General features: G+C 38.9%; 1 protein-coding gene across 4 annotated transcripts in view; it reads right to left on the reverse strand.

Annotated features, from left to right (window-relative positions):
• The window catches only part of IL1RAPL1 (interleukin 1 receptor accessory protein like 1), a 1,893,014-nt gene that overhangs the window by 1,491,339 nt on the left and 377,495 nt on the right, over nucleotides 1-24,180 (reverse strand). Inside the window, exon 1 of one of the 4 annotated variants that reach the window (XM_068265643.1) lies at nucleotides 23,202-23,297. The exons of 2 other annotated variants lie outside the window; for them this stretch is intronic. The gene's annotated coding sequence lies outside the window, so the exon portion shown is untranslated. Of the gene's footprint in view, nucleotides 1-1,800; nucleotides 1,843-23,201; nucleotides 23,298-24,180 lie in introns of those variants that run through there. One more of the 4 variants, XM_068265644.1, reaches the window with a different exon arrangement.

The following is a 24,180-nucleotide window of genomic DNA, read 5'->3' on the forward strand; positions in this document are numbered from 1 at the left end:
GAAGGTTCAAGCAAAAAAAAAAAATGAGATTAACTTACCTGGGGCTTCTACCAGCCCCATGTAGCCATCCTGTGCCCTCGTAGTCACTCACTGCTGCTCCAGTTCCCCGCTAGCAGCTTTCTGACCTCGGAGGTCAGGGCCACATTGCATACATTTTTACGCATTCCAGCTAGTGCAGGAACAAAAATTTACGCGTTTCACCACTAACGCGTAAAAATGTATGTGTTAATGTTCCTGCACTAGCGGGAATGTGTAAAAATGTACGCAATTTGGCCCTGACCTCCGAGGTCAGAAAGCTGCCAGCGGGGGACTGGAGCAGCAGTGAGTGACTACGAGGGCACAGGATGGCTGCATGGGGCTGGTAGAAGCCCCAGGTAAGTGAATCTCATTTTTTTTTTTGCTTGGACCTTCCCTTTAACTATTATGTTTATTAATAACAATGAGAAAAACTATTTTTTTTTTTTTGCTGCAAGATGCTTTGAACATGTAATGTAATGCTTCCCGGACCTGCAATACATCACTTTGTGCTTAAATGAAAATACATTTTTCTCCAAGGTTTTTTTTGAGGGCGTTTGTTTTTGTTTTGTGCTGTTGTTTTTACTATTATGTAACACCTGTCAGTATCACGTACATAGAGATAACTCATAAATGATTTCTTACACTAAGAAGTGAATTTCTCCCTGTGGCCACAACAGAATAAAGGAAGAATCATAATGACACATTGCAGAATGCTGCTTATTAGAATTTGTATTGGGAACAGGTCACTTCTCTGGTTTTATGCGTAAAATGTAATGTGCCGGGTTCAGACAAGGACAATGTTGCAAATGGGGCAAACCTCGGTGCAAGTCATACACTGACTAGACAATGAATGAGAGATTATGCTTTGCAATATAAATTGCAAAGGTTATTTTTTAAGCTCGGAGCATCTTTTGTATTGAAGTTATAGTTGGAAGAAAGCCCAGGGAAAGCTGTGGACTATATTAAAACGCCGTTCAGTGTTTATGGTGTTGATTGAGATATAAGAGACAGCAAAAGAACTTTATGGCAAATTGGTTGCAGTTATCTGTTGCTTTTTAGGCTTTATTTTAATTTGTTTGCATATAATATTGATACAAATTGTGAGACTTGAAGTTAGTAGGTCAAAGTAATTTCAGGTTGCGCAATAAAGCACAATCCTACGTATCAGCAAGGAAACTTAAACGCTATTCAACTTTGCCTATAAAATCACTAAGTGACAAACGAGGAAAGCTATGTAATTGAAATGCCATGTAAGTCTTGACGAAATGGCATACGCATGTGAGACTATAGATTAAAATAGATAAATAACATCATCATCATTATCATTTTAATCATTATCATTACTGTCAATGAGAATATTAAAGGACCCCTATTGTGAAAAATTGAAAAACGCATGCATGTACGTATGTATAAAATGTACAGAGTAAAATGCATTATAAAATCATTTTTCCAACACCGCTGTCACTTACGATAGGTTGTAAAAATCTGACAGTTCTGACAGAACTAATCCATCTCCTCATGGGGGTTTCTTGGGATTTTCTTTATTTTCAAAAACACTTAAGGTCCTTTTACCCTTAATCAGTTGTTCTCAGTTATAACTGAAAGAAAACTGATTTTCAAAGTAATGCCCATGTTTTCTTATGGCCTCTTTTACACTTCACGTGTTTTAACTGAAATCTTCTTCCCAATGCACTGCTATGGAAAAACGCGTACCAACGCGCACTAACGCATACTAACGTATACTAACGCATACCAACTGCTTAAGTGTAAGTGGGGCCTTACTGAATGGGAGATGCTCAGTCCAACTGCCAAAGTAGGGCACAAATGAGAAGGGAGGCCAGCTGACATATTTGTATAGATCATTCCTAAGAAGTGCTTTTGCAAAGGAAATATCAAGAAGACCTCATGAGGAGATTGACTAGTCCAAAACCTGTCAGATCTGTAACTTTTTACTGTAAGAGACAGAAACAAAGGAGAAATGTAATTCATAGTGCCTGTTACTCTGGGAAATATATAAAGATCACAAGTGTGTGTACACATATGTTTTAAATTTCACAATAATTACCATGAAGCAAGTGAAGCATGGCCAGGTGTTGGTTAAGGAGCAGAAATGCGGACACCAAACCAACAAGCATTGACTCCAAAAATACATTTAATGGCTAACTGTGCATGTTTTTTTTGCAAGCTGTCCAAACTTTATCTTTCTTCTTCAAGCATTATGCAGTACTGGGTCGGTCAGAACTGCACAACCAAATCTGACCCAGTTCTGTATAATGCCTAATGAAGAAACTTAAAGTTTGGACAGCTTGCAATAAACTATGTGCAGTCAGTCATTAATGGTATTACCGCAACCAACGCTTGTTGGTTTGATATCTGCAAAATTACCGGTATATTTAATAAAATTATTTCCTGTGAGTGTAATATTATGCAAAATGGCACTCTAGAGAAACTTAAAAAATAATTGGATGTTTTAATTCTCAGATTTGCTTTACTTTACCTTAGTCATGGTAAGTAGGCAGGAAAAGTGGATCCTATGCTGGGAACTGTCCATACACTTCAAGTAACAAATATATATATTCATATTAATTCTGTCGATACTAAATGAAGTTATGTTCTTGTCAAAGATGCTATATCAGTTTTTCGTACCTAGCACTGTATGTTCTGAAATGGTACTCAATACAGAAACTAAATTCTTCATTCTGAGCATTGTCTGCTTGCTTTGAATGAAAGATAATCAAACCTATTGTTAATACCATGCTTCTTACAAAAATATGTAGTCTTATTTTAATGCTGGAAAAAAGAATAAAAGTGATGGAGTGAGCATTTAATCATGGTGAAATGCTCCATCTTGATTGTAAGCACATCAATTATTTATTTCACGCCAGTTTTTTGCCATCAGTGTGCGAATTTCTCTCTATGGTTTGTGTGATTTCATTATCTTTGATTTACAGTACCTGAGCTTGACAATGCTGGCAATCTCTTTATACAACATTTTATACGGTACTTAGAAATGATGTTCTTGTTTCCAAGCAACACAAAACAAAGTGATTTAAAATTCTAAATGCTCAATAATATATGAAGACAAGTACTGAGCTCAAGTCTTCAAAGTATTCCCTTTGGACTACCTGCAGAAAAGACTTGCTGTACATTGGTCTTTATAACCTCTATGCAAAGACAATAATGGGTTATTTACTAATGTTGCAGTATGTGGCGATAATCTGTAACCTGTAATTTGGAACAACACTTGGTCACAGATGCAAGATTTAAAAAGGGCTCTTCTGCATACTTGTGCATGATCTGCAATATTCATTTGGGAATTTGCCCAGTGATTTCTGGCAATCTCTACACTGTAAGCTTTAGGAGATTACTGCATTGGTCACAAAATTAAACTTAGTTTTACTGCTTTTTAAACTTGTTTTTTTGTGATGGAGGGTACCTACTTTAATGGTTGTTAGGCATTGCAGTACATTGCCACAGCGTTTTTTTTTTCAAATATATATTATGTGCAATCAGCCAGAAATAAAGTTTCCATTCGATGCCTTGTAATGAAAAGGGAAACATGCATTCAAATGCAGGATACCCATGCATTTTAATGGAGCCAGCAGGTTGTTGCTCTCAATGTCTAGAAAGCTGTTACATAGTTAGTGTAAGTAAAAAAAAAAGAGATAGAGAGAGAGATTTAGTTCTACCAGAAAAAAATTGCTAATGCCCAGTTGGTGAAACTGGGTGGGTTGGAGATTGGGAAGTTACATACAGTGCCTTGCAAAAGTATTCGGCCCCCTTGAAGTTTTCCACATTTTGTCACATTACTGCCACAGACATGAATCAATTTTATTGGAATTCCACGTGAAAGACCAATACAAAGTGGTGTACACGTGAGAAGTGGAACACAAATCATACATTGTTCCAAACATGTTTTACAAATCAATAACTGCAAAGTTAGCCTCATGAGTCAATACTTTGTAGAACCACCTTTTGCTGCAATTACAGCTGTCAGTCTTTCAGGGTATGTCTCTACCAGCTTTGCACATCTAGAGACTGAAATCCTTGCCCATTCTTCTTTGCAAAACAGCTCCAGCTCAGTCAGATTAGATGGACAGCATTGTGAACAGCAATTTTCAGATCTTGTCACAGATTCCTGAATGGGTTTAGATCTGGACTTTGACTGTGCCATTCTAACACATAGATATGTTTTGTTTTAAACCATTCCATTGTTGCCCTGGCTTTATGCTTAGGGTTGTTGTCCTGCTGGAAGTTGAACCTCTGCCCCAGTCTCAAGTCTTTTGCAGACTCCAAGAGGTTTTCTTCCAAAATTGCCCTGTATTTGGCTCCATCCATCTTCCTATCAACTTTGACCAGCTTCCCTGTCCCTGCTGAAGAGAAGCAACCCCAGAGCATGATGCTGTCACCACCATATTTGACAGTCGCGATGGTGTGTTCTGAGTGATGTGCAGTGTTAGTTTTTTGCCACACATAGCGTTTTGCATTTTGGCCAAATAGTTCCATTTTGGTCTCATCTGACCAGAGCACCTTCTTACACATGTTTGCTGTGTCCCCCACATGGCTTGTGACAAACTGCAAACAGGACTTCTTATGCTTTTCTGTTAACAATGGCTTTCTTCTTGTCACTCTTCCATAAGAGCCAACTTTGTGCAGTGCAGATTAATAGTTATCCTATGGACAGATTCCCCCACCTGAGCTGTAGATCTCTGCAGCTCCTCCAGAGTCACATTGGCCTCTTGACTGCATTTCTGATCAGCGCTCTCCATGTTCGGCCTGTGAGTTTAGGTGGACGGCCTTGTCTTGGTAGGTTTACAGTTGTGCCATACTCCTTCCATTTCTGAATGATCGCTTGAACAGTGCTCCATGGGTTGTTCAAGACTTTGGAAATCTTTTAGTAGCCTAACCCTGCTTTAAATTTTTCAATAAGTTTATCCCTGAACTGTCTAGTTTGTTCTTTGGACTTCATGGTGTTGTTGCTCCCAAGATTCTCTTAGACAACCTCTGAGGCCGTCACAGAGCAGCTGTATTTGTACTGACATTAGATTACACACAGGTGCACTCTATTTAGTCATTAGCACTCATCAGGCAATACATATGAGCAACTGACTGCACTCAGACCAAAGGGGGCTAAATAATTACACACACCCCACTTTGCAGTTATTAATTTGTAAAAATGTTTGGAATCATGTATGATTTTCGTTCCACTTCTCCCGTGTACACCACCTTGTATTGGTCTTTCACGTGGAATTCCAATAAAATTGATTCATGTTTGTGGCAGTAATGTGACAAAATGTGGAAAACTTCAAGGGGGCCAAATACTTTTGTAAGCCACTGTATGTGACTTATATGATTAATTACAATTGTATGATTGAGTCCTATGGAATAGGAATCATAATACGAGTTTACATTTATCTTGGAAGTTTGATGTATGTTTAGCACTTTTTTTCTTATGTTTTGAATAAATGTTTGAAACTGATAGTGGGATGCGAAAGTTTGGACAACCTTGTTAACTGTCATGATTTTCTTGTATAAATCGTTGGTTGTTACGATAAAAAAATGTCAGTTAAATATATCATATAGGAGACACACACAGTGATATTTGAGAAGTGAAATGAGGTTTATTGGATTAAGAAAGTGCACAATAATTGTTTAAATAAAACTAGGCAGGAGTATAAATGTGGGCACTGCTGTCATTTTATTGATTCCAAAACCTCTAGAACTAATTATTGGAAGTCAAATGGCTTGGTAAGCTCAGGGACCCCTGACCTACATACACTGGTGAATCCAATTATGAGAAAGAGTATTTAAGGGGATCAATTGTAAGTTTCCCACCTTTTTATTTTTCTCTGAAGAGTAGCAACATGGGGATCTCAAAACAATTCTCTAATGAGCTGAAGACAAGGATTGTTCACCATCATGGTTCAGGGGAAGGAAACAGAAAGCTGTCTCAGAGATTTCAGCTGTCTGTTTTCACAGTTAGGAACATATTGAGGAAATGGAAGACCACAGGCTCAGTTCAAGTTAAGGCTCAAAGTGGCAGACCAAGAAAAATCTCTGATAAACTGAAGCGACAAACGGTGAGAACAGTAAGAGTCAACCCACAGACCAGCACCAAAGACCTAAAACATAATCTTGCTGCAGATGGAGTCACTTTTCAACCATTTGGAGCACTTTACACAAGGAGATGCGTATGCAAGAGTGATGCAGAGGAAGCCTGTTCTCCACCCACAGCACACAAACAGAACCGCTTGAGGTATGCTAAAGCATATTTGGACAAGCCAGCTTAATTTTGGAATAAGGTGCTGTGGACTGATGAAACTAAAATTGAGGTATTTGGGCATAACAAGGAGTGTTATGCATGGAGGGAAAACAACACACGATTCTAAGAAAAACACCTGCTACCTACAATAAAATATGGTGGTGGTTCCATCATGCTGTGGGGCTGTGTGGCCAGTGCAGGGACTTGGAATCTTGTCAAAGTTGAGGGACGCATGGATTCCACTCAGTTTCAGCAGATTCTGGAGAAAAAATGTCCAGGAAAAAGTGACAAAGCTGAAGCTGCGCTGGGGCTGGATCTTTCAACAAGACAATGACCCAAAACACTGCTCAAAATCCACTAAGGCATTCATGCAGAGGAACAAGTGCAACGTTCTGGAATGGCCATCTCAGTCCCCAGACCTGAATATAATTGGAAATCTGTGGTGTGAGTTAAAGAGAGCTGTCCATGCTTGGAAGCCATCAAACTTGAATGAACTAGAGATGTTTTGTAAAGAGGAATGGTCCAAAATACCTCTAAACACTTCTTGTAAGTTCCAATTAGATTCTGGTAAAAAAGGTATCCAGAATCCAGAATCTAGTTGGAACCTACAAGAAGTGTTTAGAGGCCATAATTTCAGCAAAATGAGGATCTACTAAATATTGATTTCATTTATTTTTTGTGGTACCCAAATGTATGCAACTGTCTAATTTTGTTTAAACAATTATCGCACGCTTTCTATAAATCCAATAAACTTAATTTCACTTCTCAAATATCACTGTGTGTGTCTCCTATATTATATATTTAACTGACATTTTTTACTGTAACAACCAACAATTTATACAGGATTATCATGATGATTAACAGGGTTGCCCAAATGTTTGCATCCCATTGTAGCTATTTTACCTGTTCCTTCTATGCAGTGGTGGGGAGAGTCAGTGCACTGAGTGACTGCAAGACTCAGAACAGAGTGTGGTGGCTATTTTTAAGCATGCACACATGGAGAGACTAGAGAATAATGATGTGGAGATCTATGCTGCCAATAATATATACTTGTCGCACAACTACCAAGATAAAAGAATGGCTATGTACTGTGTATCTCTTATAAAGCAATGGTTGGTTTTTGAGAAAAAATATGGTATAACACTGTCCTGCACCCTCACACATCCCAGTTAATTTAGTGGACAGCAAATTACATTTATAAAGCTTGTAAGGGCTAGTAAGTACTGGTGCTCATCACGAGCTCGTGATCATGAGTAACTCGTGATCACAACCTTTTTTTGCGATCACGAGGTCTTAATCGGCAGTAGTGATCGGCTCTCGATCACGAATGCCGATCATGAATGCACTCATGATTGCACTCGCTACCTGACCCCTGATCTCAAATTATTCATGATCACTAGCCAGTATTCCTGACTAAAAACCCGCCGACTTTAGCGGTTAATAGCAAAGCCCCCTTACACGCTAGAAACACCAAATTTGCCAGATATGTTAAGAAGAACAGTGGAAACAAGAGGAAAAAACATTCAAGAATACCTTATAGTTTTTGAGAAAAAGTTTCAAAGAAAAAAGTATACATTTAAATGCTGTAAATGACAGTTAATGTATTTACCACATTTAAATGTATACTTTTTTTCCTTTGAAACTTTAAAATCGATTTTCTCAAAAACTATAAGGTCTTTTTGAAAAATATGGTGTTTCTAGCATGTAAGGGGGCTTTGCTATTAACAGTTAAAGTCGGCGTTTTTTTTTATCACAAATACCGACTCGTGATTCGTGATTACATTTGGTTATTCAATTCGAATCTGCGCTCGAGCCGGATATCACTTTCTACTCATGATTGGGATTATGAGTCAATTTGTAAGTGGGCGGAGTCGAGTTCATGATCACTCGAATTCATGATTGGGGGTATCCGAGCACCACTGCTAGCTAGTTTAAAATAAATCCTTTCCAACTTCAGATGGATTAGAACTGCTGTAGCTGTGGATGTCCTTTAGTGCAAGGAAAGCATTTAAGCCCACTTTAAATGCAAATATACAATTTGCCACAACTACTTTGTGTGGTAAATAGAGGGCAAATGTTTTTTTTTTTCCCTTCATACAGAGACCACAGTTTCTGCACATTGTTGGAACATTAGAGCTGGGGCAGGATGTAATGGCATATGTCCAGTGATCTACATGCCACAACAGGGGTACTGAATCAATGGATTTCAATTTGCAATCCTTCACCTTAGTAAATCAGCTTATTAGCATCAGTATTCATTAGTCATTAAAATTAGGATGTACATAGGCATCATTTCTTTGTAATTTGTGTTTTTTTTAACACAGTTGGCATAGGCTGAAGGACCAATGTATTTAATGTTTGGTAAAGGCACTGTATTTAAAATCTAATTAATACCCAATTAGGTGAAAACAATATTCAGTACTTATAATACTAACAGAATATGTTGTGGTAAACTGCTGGGTTAATGGAGCATGAAGCATTCAATAATAACACTGTCACATTTCTTATTGTATGACTAAATTAATTAGAAAAAATGACATGGAAACTGAGGTGGGGGGGAATCACATAGTTTATAAATTGTACAGACTAACCAGCAAGCTCATGGTGAACCAGAACTCATTGGAGTGTGCGAGGGGCTACAATGGTCCTAAAAGCCACCTTACTAAAATGCTAAGAAAAACAAAAGGTTAAGGGGGCTTTTAGGACCATTGTAGCCCCTCACAAACTCCAATGAGTTCTGGTTCACCATGAGCTTGCTGGTTAGTATGTACCTCTCGGTGTTACAAGCCCTACTCCATAGAGCCAAATTAATCCATGCCATGCACTGATAAGGATCAAACAATCCGAAACAGTCTGTATGCATGTTCGATTATTATGGCTCTGTACTAATTAACAAGCTGACACATCATTGCATTCCAGCGGTTCTGGAGGTGTGTTTAGCTTCTAAGGGTAACAATGGTTAATTTGCATATATTCAGCAGTGATGCACTGGGAGACATCTCTAGCTCACTCCAACCTGAATTATCACAAATTCTTTCTGTTTTAAGAAAGCAAACTTTTGTTTTTCTTTATAAATTGTATTACATTTCTTTGGCTGGAGCTAAAGGTTCTTACTGAGGAGTTATGAGAGTTGTGCTCCTCAACTGTAGATGGTTGTTTTTATGTGGACAAAAAGTTGCAGCATATTAAGGCAAGATTGAAGACCATTGCATGTATTTGTAGTATTTGAAGGACTTGCTTATCTTACTATATTTTCTCATCCTATGTACTGGGACTAACAATATTATTATTTTCACATATTGATTTAGCACCAACATCTTCCACAGCACTGTTTACATCAGTGTATTTAGTCAAATCACTAACTGTCCCTCAAAGAAGCTTGCAATCTAATCCCTACCATATTCCGTCATTGGCCCTTATTCAATTCACTTTGGGCCTGATCTAATTCACTATTTTTCCTAAGTTTTCTTCTAGTAGATAATGTTTAATTTCCTGTTTAAAATACCTTTTGCACTCTGCAATTGAAAAAATACAAAATGTAGGTGAAAATGTACTGCTAAAATTATTCTGAGTTTTTTTTTGCTTGCTGGTGGTTTATAAAGGCTACGTTTTTATAATGCAAAAATATCACCTTGGAGAAAACCTAAAACAAAAAGGCCAGATCCATTCACTTTTTCTCCTAAGTTTTTTCCTAGGAGATATTTTACACCTTATCAATACAATGCACTTTAAACCACCAGAAAGCAAGAAAAAACTCAAAAAAATGTTTTTGACAGAACTTTTTTTTACCTACTTTTTGGTACCTTTGTTGTTGCAGATTGCTCAACAGTTATTTTAAACAGCAGATGATGAAAATTATCTCGTAAGAGAAAACTTGGGAGAAAAAGTTGCCATTGGCCCTGATATAAACTCATTTTTCTCCTAGGAGATCATTTTTCACCTTCTGTTTAAAGCAACTTTTTAGCACTCTACAACTGAAGAGTTACCAAAAAGTACAGTAAAAATTATTCTGGGTATTTCCTTGCTTGCTGTTGAATGAAAGCGCATTTTATTAATAAGATGTGAAATTATCACCTAGGAGAAAACAAGAAAAAAATGAATTGGATCGTGCCCATTGTGTGAAATACCTATTGCAGTCTAAGGCCATTTTTTAAGGTGCGAGCCAATTAAGCTACTATTTGTATGTTTTTTGGATGTGGGAGGAAACCAGAGTACCCAGAGGAAACCCACACAAGCACAAGAACATACACACTCTGCACAGATAGTGTCTTGGACAAGATTTGAACCAGCAGTGACCCAGCACTGCAAGGCAAGAGTGCTATCCACTATGTCACCATGGAGATAGGAAGGAAGTGCAGACATTTATGACAACAGCCTGCTAATTCTTTTTGAGAAGTTCTCACCTACTTTGAAATTCCTGACCTGGCATGAATGGATTGTAAATTAAGGAGTCATTTAGATAGTGTTATTTACTCAGAAATGTATGTTTGCATCTACACCTTCAGTTATAAACTTTTGCATTCAATTTGTTTTCCACATCTCTATATCCCGGCCATAACCATGATTTGAAGTCACCCATGAGTACAGTTACCTGATGTTAACTTACATTTCCTCAGCTGCAGCAATGCGTTACTACAGGGACATCAGTTCAACTGTTTTTACAGGACCACTATTGCGAAAATGTTAAATACATTTAAACACATACAAATAAGAAGTATGTTTTTTTACAAAGTAAATTGAGCCATAAATTACTTATCATTCATGTTGCTGTCACGTACAGTAGGGAGTATAAATCCAACAGAACCAACAGGTTTTGGACTAGCACATCTCCTGATGGGGGGTTCTTAAAGCGGAACTGTAGAGAGAAAATAAACACATTGTTTCACTTACCTGAGGCTTCCCCAAGCCCCCAGCAGCCATCCTGTCCCGCGCCGCTTCTCGATGAGCCTCCGTTCTCCTGCTGCCAGCTACTTTCGGTATCACTGCTCGGCCACTGCACCTGCGCGGCTCTGGCCACACGTATCCTTTCTTCAAGTTCCTCGCTTTTGCAGAGGGGAACACGAAGAAAGGATATGCTTGGCAGGGCTACGCTGGCATCAACTTACAAATCGAGGTACGGGACGGAGGAGCGGCGGGAGAACGGAGGCTCGGGCTGGACCGGCGCGGGACAGGACAGCTGCTGGGGGCTTGGGGAAGCCCCAGGTAAGTGAAAAAATGTGTTTATTTTCTCTCTACAGTTCTGCTTTAAGGTTTTCTTTATCTTCAAAAGCGCTTCGTGAATGTCAGTTGCTCTGATCAACTGCCAAAAAAGTGTGAACCCAGCAGGGAGGATCACCAGCATCTTAGTATAAATCCTTTTCAGGGAGTGTCTTTATAAACAATAAAGACCATGTTGAGAATCCCCCATGAAGAACTGTACTGAATGTAATGAACATGGTGTGAACTTGATTAGGAACATCATGTTTGTTCATTCATGACAGTTAAGTTAAGCAGTTAAAATGATAATTGATAACGCCTTTATTTATTAATCCAAATACTTAACAGGTAAGCAACATGAATTAGGAGAAACATCTATTATGGGCTAAAGATTATTCACAGAACAACTTAGTGGATTCAAATAAATATAGATACTAGCATACAGCTGCAGGGAAGGATTTGGTAAATATGGGTTCCTCCATTAACGTTCATCGTTTTTCTTTTAACCAAGACAGGAGGAGTAGAAGATGTTAAAGCTAGAATGAAAAAAAGGAAATGGTACTTCTGTTCTACTCTATCCAGTGTGAGGGAAGAAATCCTTAAAACATCAAGATTAATCTCTTTGGCACCAGTTTGTCCTTCTATGTGCATGTGACAGATGGAAATTATCAAGAATATTAGCTCACAAATACAGACATTCATTAATTGATGTTTCCAGGAAATTCTACATGTAAGATGAACAACATTAAATGAAAAACAAATAGATTATAAAATTGTTAAAAGAGGGAAAACTCTATGCAAACAAGATGTAGTCATATTAAAACAGCTCTGGATTAAAACCTCAATTTTTGGGGGGGAGTTAGGCTTGCTAAAGATATCTTGGAAAAGAAATATAGAGAAAAGCTATGCATGCCAGGAAGATCTGGGCAGATGTGAAAGCCCTAGGAAAAGACAGACAATTCTGGAAGACCTTGTAATCTTCCATAGGCTCCATTGGGAGCAACAGGAAATAAGTCCAGGGAGTCAAGTTGGTAATCCCAACTTCCTTCTTAAAAATGTGTTAAATAATGATTGTATATGCCTTGATGTCTAGTGATGTAAATTATTGTATATGATTGTTAATATATTTGAAAGCCATGTTTAAATTAAAAATCGTGTCAGTATTTTTAGAAGAAATCATGTACACATGAAATACTGTTACAACAGGAACATGTATGATGTGTTCCTGAGAAATTGTTCATAATGCCAGCAGAAAGTAAACTTTTACTTAAAGAGAAACTCCGACCAAAATTTTAACTTTAACCCAATCAGTAGCTGATACCCCCTTTTACATGAGAAATCTATTCCTTTTCACAAACAGACCATCAGGGGGTGCTGTATGACTGATATTGTGGTGAAACCCCTCCCACAAGTAACCCCTCCCACAAAAAAGTTCGAACTTTTGTGGGAAATAGCTGTTTTCAGCTGTTTCCAACTGTCAAAAACCATGCAGCATCTACATCACCTGCCAGATATAGAGTGCCAGATATAGTTGTTAAATGTGATTTTGTTTATAAAAAGTTGCCAAATGTAGCGGATAATGTGACTTCATTTATAAAAGGGTAGCAGGCATAGCCAATAAATGTGATTTTGTTTCTAAAAGGGTGATGGATATAGCTAATACACAGGTTTTCATTTACCCCCCCCTCATGGTGGTTCCTAACCCCACATGGTGGTGTCTAACCTTAACCCACCTGACGCCTTACCATTACCCTCACACAGTAGTGCCTAACCTTAACCACGGTATTCAGTGAGATTGTTGTAGTCACAATTTTAAAAGGATATAGCCAGTATTTGAAGTGATTGTTGTAGCTCAATTTATGTCAAAGATATACAGTAGATGGTATTCAGTGAGATCATTGTAGTCACAATTTTTGAAAAACATAACAGGTATTCTCTGTGGTCGTTGTGATCTGCATTTAATGACAAAGATATAAACGGTATTAACAATGATCTTTGTAGATGCAATATTATTGAAAAGATATATCCGGTATTTGGCTTGATCAAAGTAACCAGTATTTGTGTGGATTGTTGTAGCTGAAAATAAAATGGTATAAATGAAATAATGAGGCCAAAATGTACATTATTTTTAAATTCCATTATTATATTAAGGGCATATAGTAAAAGCATAACTAAAGTCAAATCCTTTATTGTAACCACAAACATTTCTATGATGCAGCTGATATAAGCATGATACAGCTGATAAAAAAATAACGGCACCCTTTTCACTGCTTTTAGCCGCTAATCAAGGCTAAAAATATTGAAGTCTATGGCGGCGCCCACTTCAACTGATATTTAGAATTGGGTGCTGTTCATGATAATAGCCTACATGTTCATCAAATCTGTCAGCAGATTAACAGAGGCCCTTATTCAGTTAATGTTTTCTCCTGCATTTTCTCCTAGAAGATATTTTTTTTCTCTTCTAATTAAAATAACTTTTCAACACTTAGCAATCGAAAAAAGTACCAAAAAGTAGGTGAAAAAGTACTGTCAACAATTCTTGTTAATCCTTTTATAAAATTACTTATAAGGGTGTTGGAAGGATTAAATGCTCTGTCATACAATGATCAAGGAGGAACTTTATATGAAGATGAGCTATTACTAGCCATACATAGTTAACCCCTCAACAGTAGAGAAGTGGGCAGGGTGCTTAAAAGGATAAAATGGTGATTCCTCTTCCCAGATACTCCTTGACTGCCTCTCTTGTAAAAATATTGAATGGGGAAGAGTATAGTCTGCAGAGAAATTGTGCGGTCAACCCAGCAGCATCTGTCTTTGGCACATGAAGATAATTTTGCAAGCTCAACCAATAATGCAAACTCGTTTTTGTACTTTTACTTGTTTTGCTCAATACTTTGTGCATTGCAAATTACGACATGTGCCACACAATTTGCAATAAAAACTGGGCATTTAAATGTATATTATATTAAAAAAATAGAATGTAATTATTGTATTTGTGTGAAGTATAAGACTGGGTACATAGTGGGATGTTGCTGTAACGACAGGTGTCAGCAACCAGAGAGAATCTGATTCGTGGCAATCTGCAGTATCCCCAAGAATACAGATATACCTAATTATTGAGGATCTGCAGAATCGCCAATAATCCAAGTATAACTAACCTCTAGACACCTGAAGCGTGTAAGTGTTTGGTGTAACAGTAGGAATTGGACCACCGGGGTAGCAGGTGGTCCAATAAGTAGAGAAGACTCTACTGCAGTCAAGGGCTCCAGGAAGGGGAGTCCCTGACTGGTTTTGCAGCAAGGCCCCCTCTGAGGAGCAGGGGACCCCTGCAAGAGGACTGAGCACCCAAGGGGTGGGTGACAACCAGAAGGTCGAGCAGGCCGGGTCGGCAACACACAGACTGATAAAGTACAGAGACAGGAGACTGATTCGGTAACCAGGGACAGGCAGGGTCAGCAACAGTAGATCAGATGTGAGAAGGTACCGAATCAGAAAGCAGAAGAGAAGTCAGGAGAGCTACAATTCATAAACAGATATCCAATAATGCCTAGTCTAGAGTGTGAGGTCCGTGGTCCCACACCCAGGAACTGGTCTAAGAAATAACACAGATGATATACAGTATTCCTAGTCTGGGGTGTGAGGTCCGTGGTCTCTACACCCTGGAACTGGTCTAAGGAATAGCACAGATGATACACAGTATTCCTAGTCTGGGGTGTGAGGTCCGTGGTCTCTACACCCTGGAACTGGTCTAAAGAATAACACAGATAATAATACAGTGAACTGGCTAAGTGTGGATTCCCAGGTCCACCTGGTTCCACCACACTGAAGGATCTGACTAAGGTCTGAGTGCTAACACATAGGTATTCGCAACGCCAGACAACCAGCAACGGAACGTCAAGAGATATATATAGCAAAGCGCTCCACAGCGCCGCCCAGCTCCTATCAACCAATCACCTGCTGAGCTGGGATCAGCTGACCGCCTCGATCAGCTGACCCTTCTCCTATTGGCATAAAGAGCCTGTCTTGCGGTGCGCGCGTGCGTAGCTCTCCATCTGTGTGCACTACTAGGTCCAGACAAACTAGACGCATGTTGCTGCGGGGAAACCGCCGCTCTGTATGCGGACACCGCCGCCTCACTGTCAGAACGCGCGGCGGTTTCTCCGCAATCCATCACAGTTGCGTTTATATTGCCTTATAACAAGTTGGGCTTTAGTGCCTCCTCTCTAGGCTACTTTGCCCTCTCAAAACCCTCCTCACATCTGTTTCCATCCTGCTAGAACTTGCATGACATCACACATGAGAAACTGAACATGAGAAATGCAGCTGGGAGAAGAAAGACTGCAGTCCATACTGTGACATGGACTGGTACCGCCTAAAGTCATTGGCACTAAGAAAGCCTTCCCTCCCCATCCAGCAGCCCCAGATTTGCCCTGGTACCAGTTGTGAAGTGAGTTATCAGTCTAAGAAGATTTATATAATAACTGTAAGATAAAACACTTTTTTGAATGAGCCTTTGTGAGATCAAACTTACACGTGTTAGGGTAAAGTCCTACACTGTATAAGGCCTGGAACCCACTAGCAGCGCTTTTGTAAGTGCCAGTGACGTTAAAAGCTCTTGCTAATATAATGCTATGTTTTTGACCCCACTTGAGGGATGTGATTTTCTACAACTACCCCATGGTATTGCATTAGCAAGTGCTTTCCAAATCACAAGTGCTTAGAAAAGCAAGGCAAAGGCCTATTGTGGCTTTTGTATATATAGTTGGTAGCTTAACCACCTTACAACCGCCTAACGCTGATCGGCGGCTGCAAGGTGGCTCCCTCAGGACCGCTTAACGCAGATTGGCGTCATGTCCTGGGGCGGAGATTCCAGGGGATCATGCACCGATGCGTGTGCCTCCCCATAACAGTCTGCCAGCTGTGATTTCCTACAGACTTTTAGACAGTGAAACAGCCGTCTATTTACATTGTATAGTGCTGTGATTTATGGCAGCTCTATACTGGGCACAGCCCTGTCACTCTGTTGTCCTCTGGAGAGGTTACAAATGTGATTCCCTCTCATAGGCTGATGCTGATCACCCTGATTGGCTGTCGGGGGAGGAAGTGGTGGAGGTATACATTACAAAAATATGCATTTTTATTTAAAAAAACAACAAATAAATAAATAAATGAATACAAATTTTAAAAAATAAACATGCCAGCAGCAATCAGAGCCCACCAACAGAAAGCTCTGTTGGTTGGCCAAAAAGGGGGGGATCCATCTGTGTGCGCATCTGTATGGCTCTGCATCGAGCCGATGAAGCTGCAGAGGACTGAATTGTAAAAAATAGCTGTATCTAGGAGGTGGAAAGCCTGTGGTCCATAAGTGCATAACTGGCAAGGGTTTTTTAATCAAACCCCTGTAAATAGTGTAAATGATCATATTGTAAATAGAATCCACACTAAAAATTCCCTTTTGGCTTACTGTGCCCTGAGTTTAACATACCCAGGGAGTTACCTTTCCCCGCTACTACGTTAAACTGTTGGGTGGATGTGCCCACAAAGGTATAAAATAAATATCATAAAAATAGAGGTAATGCTGGCTTGCCTCTCTCTGAAGATACACACCAGGTGTATGAGGTGGAATCTTTCAATGTATTTAAACAAAAAACACAAGGACAACACGTTTCATGGGGTTGTCCCACTTCTTCAGGTCAATTATGGTAAAATGGCTGTGGTTAGTCTGGCTTTGGGCACCTCTAACTTCTGAGTTAGTCTCTCAAGCATACAGTCATAACCTACTGTTTTAAAAAAAATCAGGAAATATAACTTTAGTAGTAGTTTTCTTTTTTTTAACTTCTGAATGCAGTAAATAATCTGAATGCACTATATATTCGAGGTGCTTACTTTGGCTATAAGTTGTAATCATGAATGAGAGAGATGTTCTCTTTGGCAAAGTAGATTCACCTGCAGAACATACATTTTAAATAATATTTTGGTTATCTTTTCATTTCAGTAAGTGCACTGCTGTGTGTGTTACTATAGTAACAGTCTTTCCAGCATTTCTATTCATAACAATTAAGCACGTCAAGAGAACAGCAGTACATTTGCCCACAGGAATAAAATACTAAAATGTGTAAGATGTCCTCAGGCCAGGGGATCTGTTTGTACAGTAATGCAGACAAATAGTAGAAGCTAAAGAAAAAAGAATATTTCCAGAGATAAGCACCATCATTAGTGTAAACAAGAATATGACCTAGATCACACAAATGCAATTGAAGTGGACATATATACCTCTTGGCACCACAGTATAATTCTGTTATAGTAAACTCTGATATAGTAAACTTCTGGCTATAGCAAACTTGATCCTCAGGTCCCGACCATGCGCCTGTTTTAATACACAATGTAGGACAAATCCTGATTTATTAAACTACTGATATAATACACCACCTGGCCATGTCCCATAGAGTTTACTATAAAGGGATTCTAATTCCTTGTGACATCTGGTATTAAACTCACCCTCTGGTGGCCATACACTATACAACTACATCATTCAATTTTACTGTTATTCCATAGAATGAGTAATGTTATAGAAGAGACTAACCAAGCAGCTCGACGTCACACAAAATCACTAGGGTGTGTAAAATTTAAAGCTATAGCCTTGCTATAAACCAGCGGTTCTGGGTGTGAGCATGGCTTCAGGGGCATACAGAGATAATTTGCATATTCAGTAGTGGTGCATTGTGGGTAATCACAGATGTTCACTTAAAGAAAACCCAAGGTGGATCTTCAGGGGACAAATGGGACACAGAGCCATGTTCTCTGCCTAATGACATGGCTCTGCCCCCCCACCCGCTCTACCCCCTTACCGCTATAACCCCCGAGATTAGCAACAAGATTTGTCGCTAACTAGGAGGTAAACAGAGGGGAGAGAAATTCCCTGTTTAAAACGCCCACCAGGGGCGTTCCTACAGGGTTTCCTGAGGTGCCCTATCTCCCCTGGCCACACCTTCTCCTTGCCTCCCTGCACGCTATGAGAGACAACACAGTCTCTCAGTGCAGTGTTGTGACCCAGGGGTCATGCAAGTGAAAGTGGGCTACTGCAGCCCACGGGAGTGAAGGGGAGCGGCGTTTTTTGTAGCTACCTGATCTGCTCAGCCCTGCGGATCAGGCAGCCTACTTTTTTTATTTTTTGAGCACACCTCGGCACTTTTTAAAGCTGAATTATCGCAAGTACCTTCTGTTTTAAGAAGGCAAATTACAATAAGGAATTTTAGAGAAGACTCGAAACTTATTTTTTTTTCAGTCAAATCTGAGTAGATTTTGTTGAAAATATGTCAGATTAAACATGGTGGAAAATCTTGTTTGATTAATCTTTAAAAGTAATCATTTAAAGAAAAAAACCAAAAATAAGATAATTAAAAACTGAATGAACAACAGCTTTGCACTGTGACATGAACACTGTATCTTTCCCCACTGTGATTTCTCTAACTACAAAAATATATTTATCATAAAGCACTTGGACTCCATCAATCCACATTGAGAACTATAATAAAAAGTAGACTTGGAATTTTGGTAAGTCCTCCTAGGAGTGTCCGGCCTGCTAAACAAAGTCCATGGGTTGGGCCAAAAACTACTCACAAAAAACTGTAGGCTTTTCAAGCCTCAGATAAGTTGTATAAAATCTACAGCACCTAATTAAGGAGGAAACTAGGCAAAAAAATAAAGGGGAGGTCAGCAAGACAGAACCCTCTTTTAACCTATTGAGGACCACAGGCTTACACCCCCCCCCCCCCCTTCCCCAGTGACCAGGAGATTTTTTATAATTCAGCACTCTGCAGCTTTAACAGTATTTCTCAGCCATTCAATTTAGCAGCCAAATGAATCTTTCCTCCTTTTCTGCCCACCAACAGAACTTTCTGTTGGTGGGATCTGATTGCTGTTGTAATTTCTTTTTTTACTTCATTTTATTGTTTTTCTAATAAATTGTTTTCTAATAAATAAAGCTATTTTTATTCCCTCCCCCACCCCTTCCCTCGAGATCCAATCACTATGCTTGCCTCTCATAAGCATCAGCCTATGAGAGGGATCAGATTGTGTGCCCCCCTGGGGACAGCTGAGTGACAGAGCTGTCCCCCATACAACGCTGCGATAAATCACAGCACTGTAAAAATTAAAATAGCCGTGTTTTTTTTCTAACAGCCTGACAGCTCGAATCACAGCTGGCAGGCTGATCATGAAGCAGAGCTCTGTGTCTCAGCAGGGAATGATTGTACATGCGTGCATTCCCTGCTAATCTCCACCCCAATGACTTGACCCCAATTGGCGTTAGGTGGTCCTAGGGGAGCCACTCTGTGACCGCCCATCGGCGTTAGGCAGTCACAGAGCAGTTAATCAAGAGGAACATATTTTGCATATATTTAATCCGGTGATAGCTGTAAAGTGCCTGCTAGTGGGGAGCAAATCATACACATTCAAAAACGTGAAAAGTAATTTTAGTGCAAACATGTGAAAAATCAAAAGCTTAATACAAAATGATTTTCAATGGCATTTTCGCTCGAAACTCAAACATTATTTTTGCGAAAATGAATGTGAAAAGAATATTGACATTTTTGCTCATTACTGGTTATGAACAGCAATTTGCATGAAGTTTAACCATTTCAGCCGCCCGGATGTGATGGTCACGTCCAGGCGGCTGCTCTGCTGCGGTGCCGTGCTTCGGTGCGCTCCCATGCGCGATCGCGGGTGCGCCCCCGTGCCCCCTGTGCTGTCCCCCGGTAACCCTGGGATCAGTGAATGAGAACATGGTTCCCGATCACCGATCCATGTCCCCAGCAGAAAAACCGAAGCGCTCTAACTAGAGGCTTCAGTCTTTCTGCAAATAAAATTTTTTCTGCGTCCCCCTTGTGCTTCTGGTTAGCAAGAAGCACAAGGAGAGAAAAAAACTCAAGGTGGCAATCTTGTGGCCAAATAGTAAAACTACATCTACATATTTTTTACATTACAATTTACACATATAATAACATTAAAAATTAACTGTTTATTTCCCACACCAAAATATTACCCAAATACAATTTTTAGTGGAAAAAAAATACAATAAAAAAAAAAGAACATAAATAGTTACCTAAGGGTCTGAACTTTTTAAATATGCATTTGAAGGGGGTATACTACGAACATATTTTAAATTATAAGCTTGTAAATAGTGACGGATGCAAAACGGAAAAAAGACACCTTTATTTCCAAATAAAACATTGGCGCCATACATTGTGATAGAGACAAAATTTAAATGGTGTCATAACCGAGACAAACAGGTAAATAAAATACATAGGTTTTAATTTTGGTAGCATGGATTATTTTAAAGCTATAATGGACGAAAACTGAGAAATAATGTTTTTTTTTTCCATTTTTTTCTTATTAATCCTGTTAAAATGCATTTATAAAAAAATAATTCTCAGCAAAATGTACCACCGAAAGAAAGCCTAATTAGTGGAGGAAAAAACAAGATATAGATCAATAAATTGTGTTAAGAAGTGATAAAGTTATTAGCGAATGAATGGGAGGTGAAAATTGCTCTGGTGCATATGGGGAAAAATCCCTGTGGGCTGAAATGGTTAATTTTTAGCAAAGTTTCTTCTGTTCGAAACGTTGAAACACAATACATGTTTTTTTCATGCTGTAAAATATTGGCCAAGGAATTAACATTGACGGAGCCCCACAGAGACCAGTAAATGTTGTTTTTGTACAGCTTTATACAATAGCTTTAGAAGACAGGAAAAGGAAATGGATCTGCCATGTTACAATATCCATACTACAGTGGCTGTCATTGTAAAAGTAAGCAAGCACACAACGTTTGGTCATCATCAATGGTTTGAGAGATTAGATACTCTAAAACATTCATGGTTGCATAGTGAAATGGTTAAGTGCTCTGCATCTGGCACAGGAGACCTGGGTTCAAATCTCGACTCTTCCTGTTCAGTAAGCCAGTACCTATTCATTAAGTAGTTCTTTGGGCAAGACTCCGTAGCGCTGCTAAAAGCCTACTGAGTGTGCTCTAGTGGTTGCCTTGCCAGCGCTTTGAGTCAGTTAGGAGAAAAGCACTATATAAAAACTGGAATTATTAGTGGCAACATAATACATCTATAGCAGGTCTGTTCAATTGATGCACAGTAAAAACCAACAACTTTTTTACGCTGTCAATGTGTCTTCTGTTTAAGCTTTTCCTTTCAGGTACAGGAGAGTTTTGCAAGCAGATAACTCTGCAGCAGCTAATTTCTTACAGTAACTCTTCCAACGGTGAAACTCCTAAACTTAAAATGCCCTTTGTTTTTGTAATGCAACCTTCTTCATTGTGCTCAGTGCTGCTAATGGCAAGGTTTAATGTTGCAAATAATCAGATCCTCAGCTCCAGAACATGCAGGTGATTAAAAAAATGTAATACAAAAGAAGGGACAGTTAATCCAAAACCTAATCTTGTGCACACACACAAAAGCTCACAGACACACACATATACACACCCTTCCTGTCCTTTAGCTGTCATATTTCTTTACAAGTGGAGGAATAGAGCTAGTACTGAGAAATGTAATTACCCATAATAAAAATGATGGGGTATTAGGGAATGTAGCATCAGCAGCAGTACGAAAGGATGACTGCAACTCTCTTGCCAAGTACCAGCAGGCTAATTCGTCCCTGCCAAGTGTCTGACATTGTCAATGGGATACATTGTTCATATTCCAGTCACAGCAAGATAATGACACTTTACTTCCAGCCAGGGAGCCACTCAGTCCTGCTCTTTCTCAACTCATCAAAGCTCCTTTTATGTCATTTCTAGTCATTGTTTTTCCATTGTAAGCAAAAGTGGCTAAAGTCTTTCTGCCAAACATTAGTAAGTTATGGAGAAGGCAATGGTATATGAGAATTCTCAGTACTTGGAATGTGAGAACTTAGATGAGAGATTCTAGGACAAAAATGGGTCATTTATAGAAAAACTAGAACTGGAAAAGGTAAATATGTTCATCATATATTGTAGGTAGTACTAAGAGATCGTAGTGTTAATGTAAACACCTTACTCTGAGTAGGGAGATGATAATGCTAGTTGGATAAGACACAGCATTTCTTATAGGAGGATTTGAGGTATTGTTTCTGTGATCATCATCACAGAGCAGGTGTTAAAATGTTTTTAATTATCTAATGCATATTATTTTTACTTATATTATTTATAGAACACCATTATATTCCATAGCACTGTGCTGAAATGATAGTAAATTAGCTGTTCTGGATGTATTAATTTATTTAAAAAACACATTGCTATGAATAGACTTGCAGTCACATATCCTTTCAACAACCCTCACTGTACTCTGACATGACTCAAGTAAGGGTGGCAAAGGCAAATCTTTACAGTTTACTACCACACAATTTTATTTACTCCACTTCAAGTTTGCTGGATCTCTTATGATACCCCTTTGCTGAAGATGCCTCTGTTAATCTGGATAAAAATGTCTACACTATAAGGGACTGAGAGCAATATACACAAAAGCTTGTTTGGCATGCGTTACTTTAACAACACATGCGTTACCTTGCTTATGTGGGTTGTGCAATCCTTGCTAACCCACACTTAGGTAATGTGGGTTGTGCAATACCTGCTATCATGCCCGCTACCTTAAAGAGGAACTCCATCCTAAACAAACATGCTGTCATGAAGTTACATTAGTTATGTTAATTAAAATAGATTGGTAATATAATCTCTTACCCAAACTGTTTTAAAAGAACAGACAAATGTTTGATTTCATGATGACAGCCATCTTTTTGGTTGAAAGGAGGTGACAGGGAGCATAAGACACAGTTCCAACTGTCCTGTGTCCTGAGCACCTCTCCCAGTTGCTAGGCAACGTGAACAACAACATAGGAAATCCCATCATGCTCTGCACAGCATCAGGGAAAAAACGCCCAGGATTGTTTTCTTTGATGGGTGGAGCTTAGCTAAAAATGCAGCTAAAAATGATGCTTTGGTAAGAAAAACAAAGTTCTGATGCTCTGAAACTGTTAAAGAAACACAAAGCCTTTTTCAGCTCTGCTGAGTAGATTTTTAGTCCGGAGGTTCACTTTAAGTAGCAGTGAAACTGCTGTGTGCTCTCTTTGGGCAGCAATTTTACCATGCCTTTGTGAATAGGGCACTAAATCTCCCTTCTTCGATTGCGCAAGTAAAAGGGGAAAGTATACATAACTTACTATTGTCTTGATACTTCAGAGATTTTCTACAATGTTATTATAAAGTGCAACATTGATTGAGGAAGTGTCACCAAGATTGACACTGAATTCTATGTATGCTCTATTGCACATCAGGCTTCTGCATTCTGAACACTATAATCCATCAATAAAGTGTGCATTGGACACTATAATGATGCAGATTTTTTATGCCTATAACTTTGTGAGATGTGAACTTCTGTTATTTAGGAGTAGAAACTGACAAAACAAGATAATACTGTAATAGAGACTCACTACTGAAGGGGTCAGACAGTGTTTCACAGCTATTTGACTTTGAAGTGAAACTGGAAAATTATCTACTGTTTTCATTCCTTTATTTACTGTAAACTGCATTAACCTGAATCACTGGCACATCACTGCTAACCACCACAGTCTTTACATAGAAAATTTGTTATGAACATTAAAAAAATTATAAAACCAAAGTCATGAATACTGTAGGCCAAATGATTTCCTATTAATTCTTC

This window comes from Hyperolius riggenbachi, chromosome 2 (genome assembly GCF_040937935.1).
Source record: "Hyperolius riggenbachi isolate aHypRig1 chromosome 2, aHypRig1.pri, whole genome shotgun sequence".
NCBI lineage: Eukaryota > Metazoa > Chordata > Amphibia > Anura > Hyperoliidae > Hyperolius > Hyperolius riggenbachi.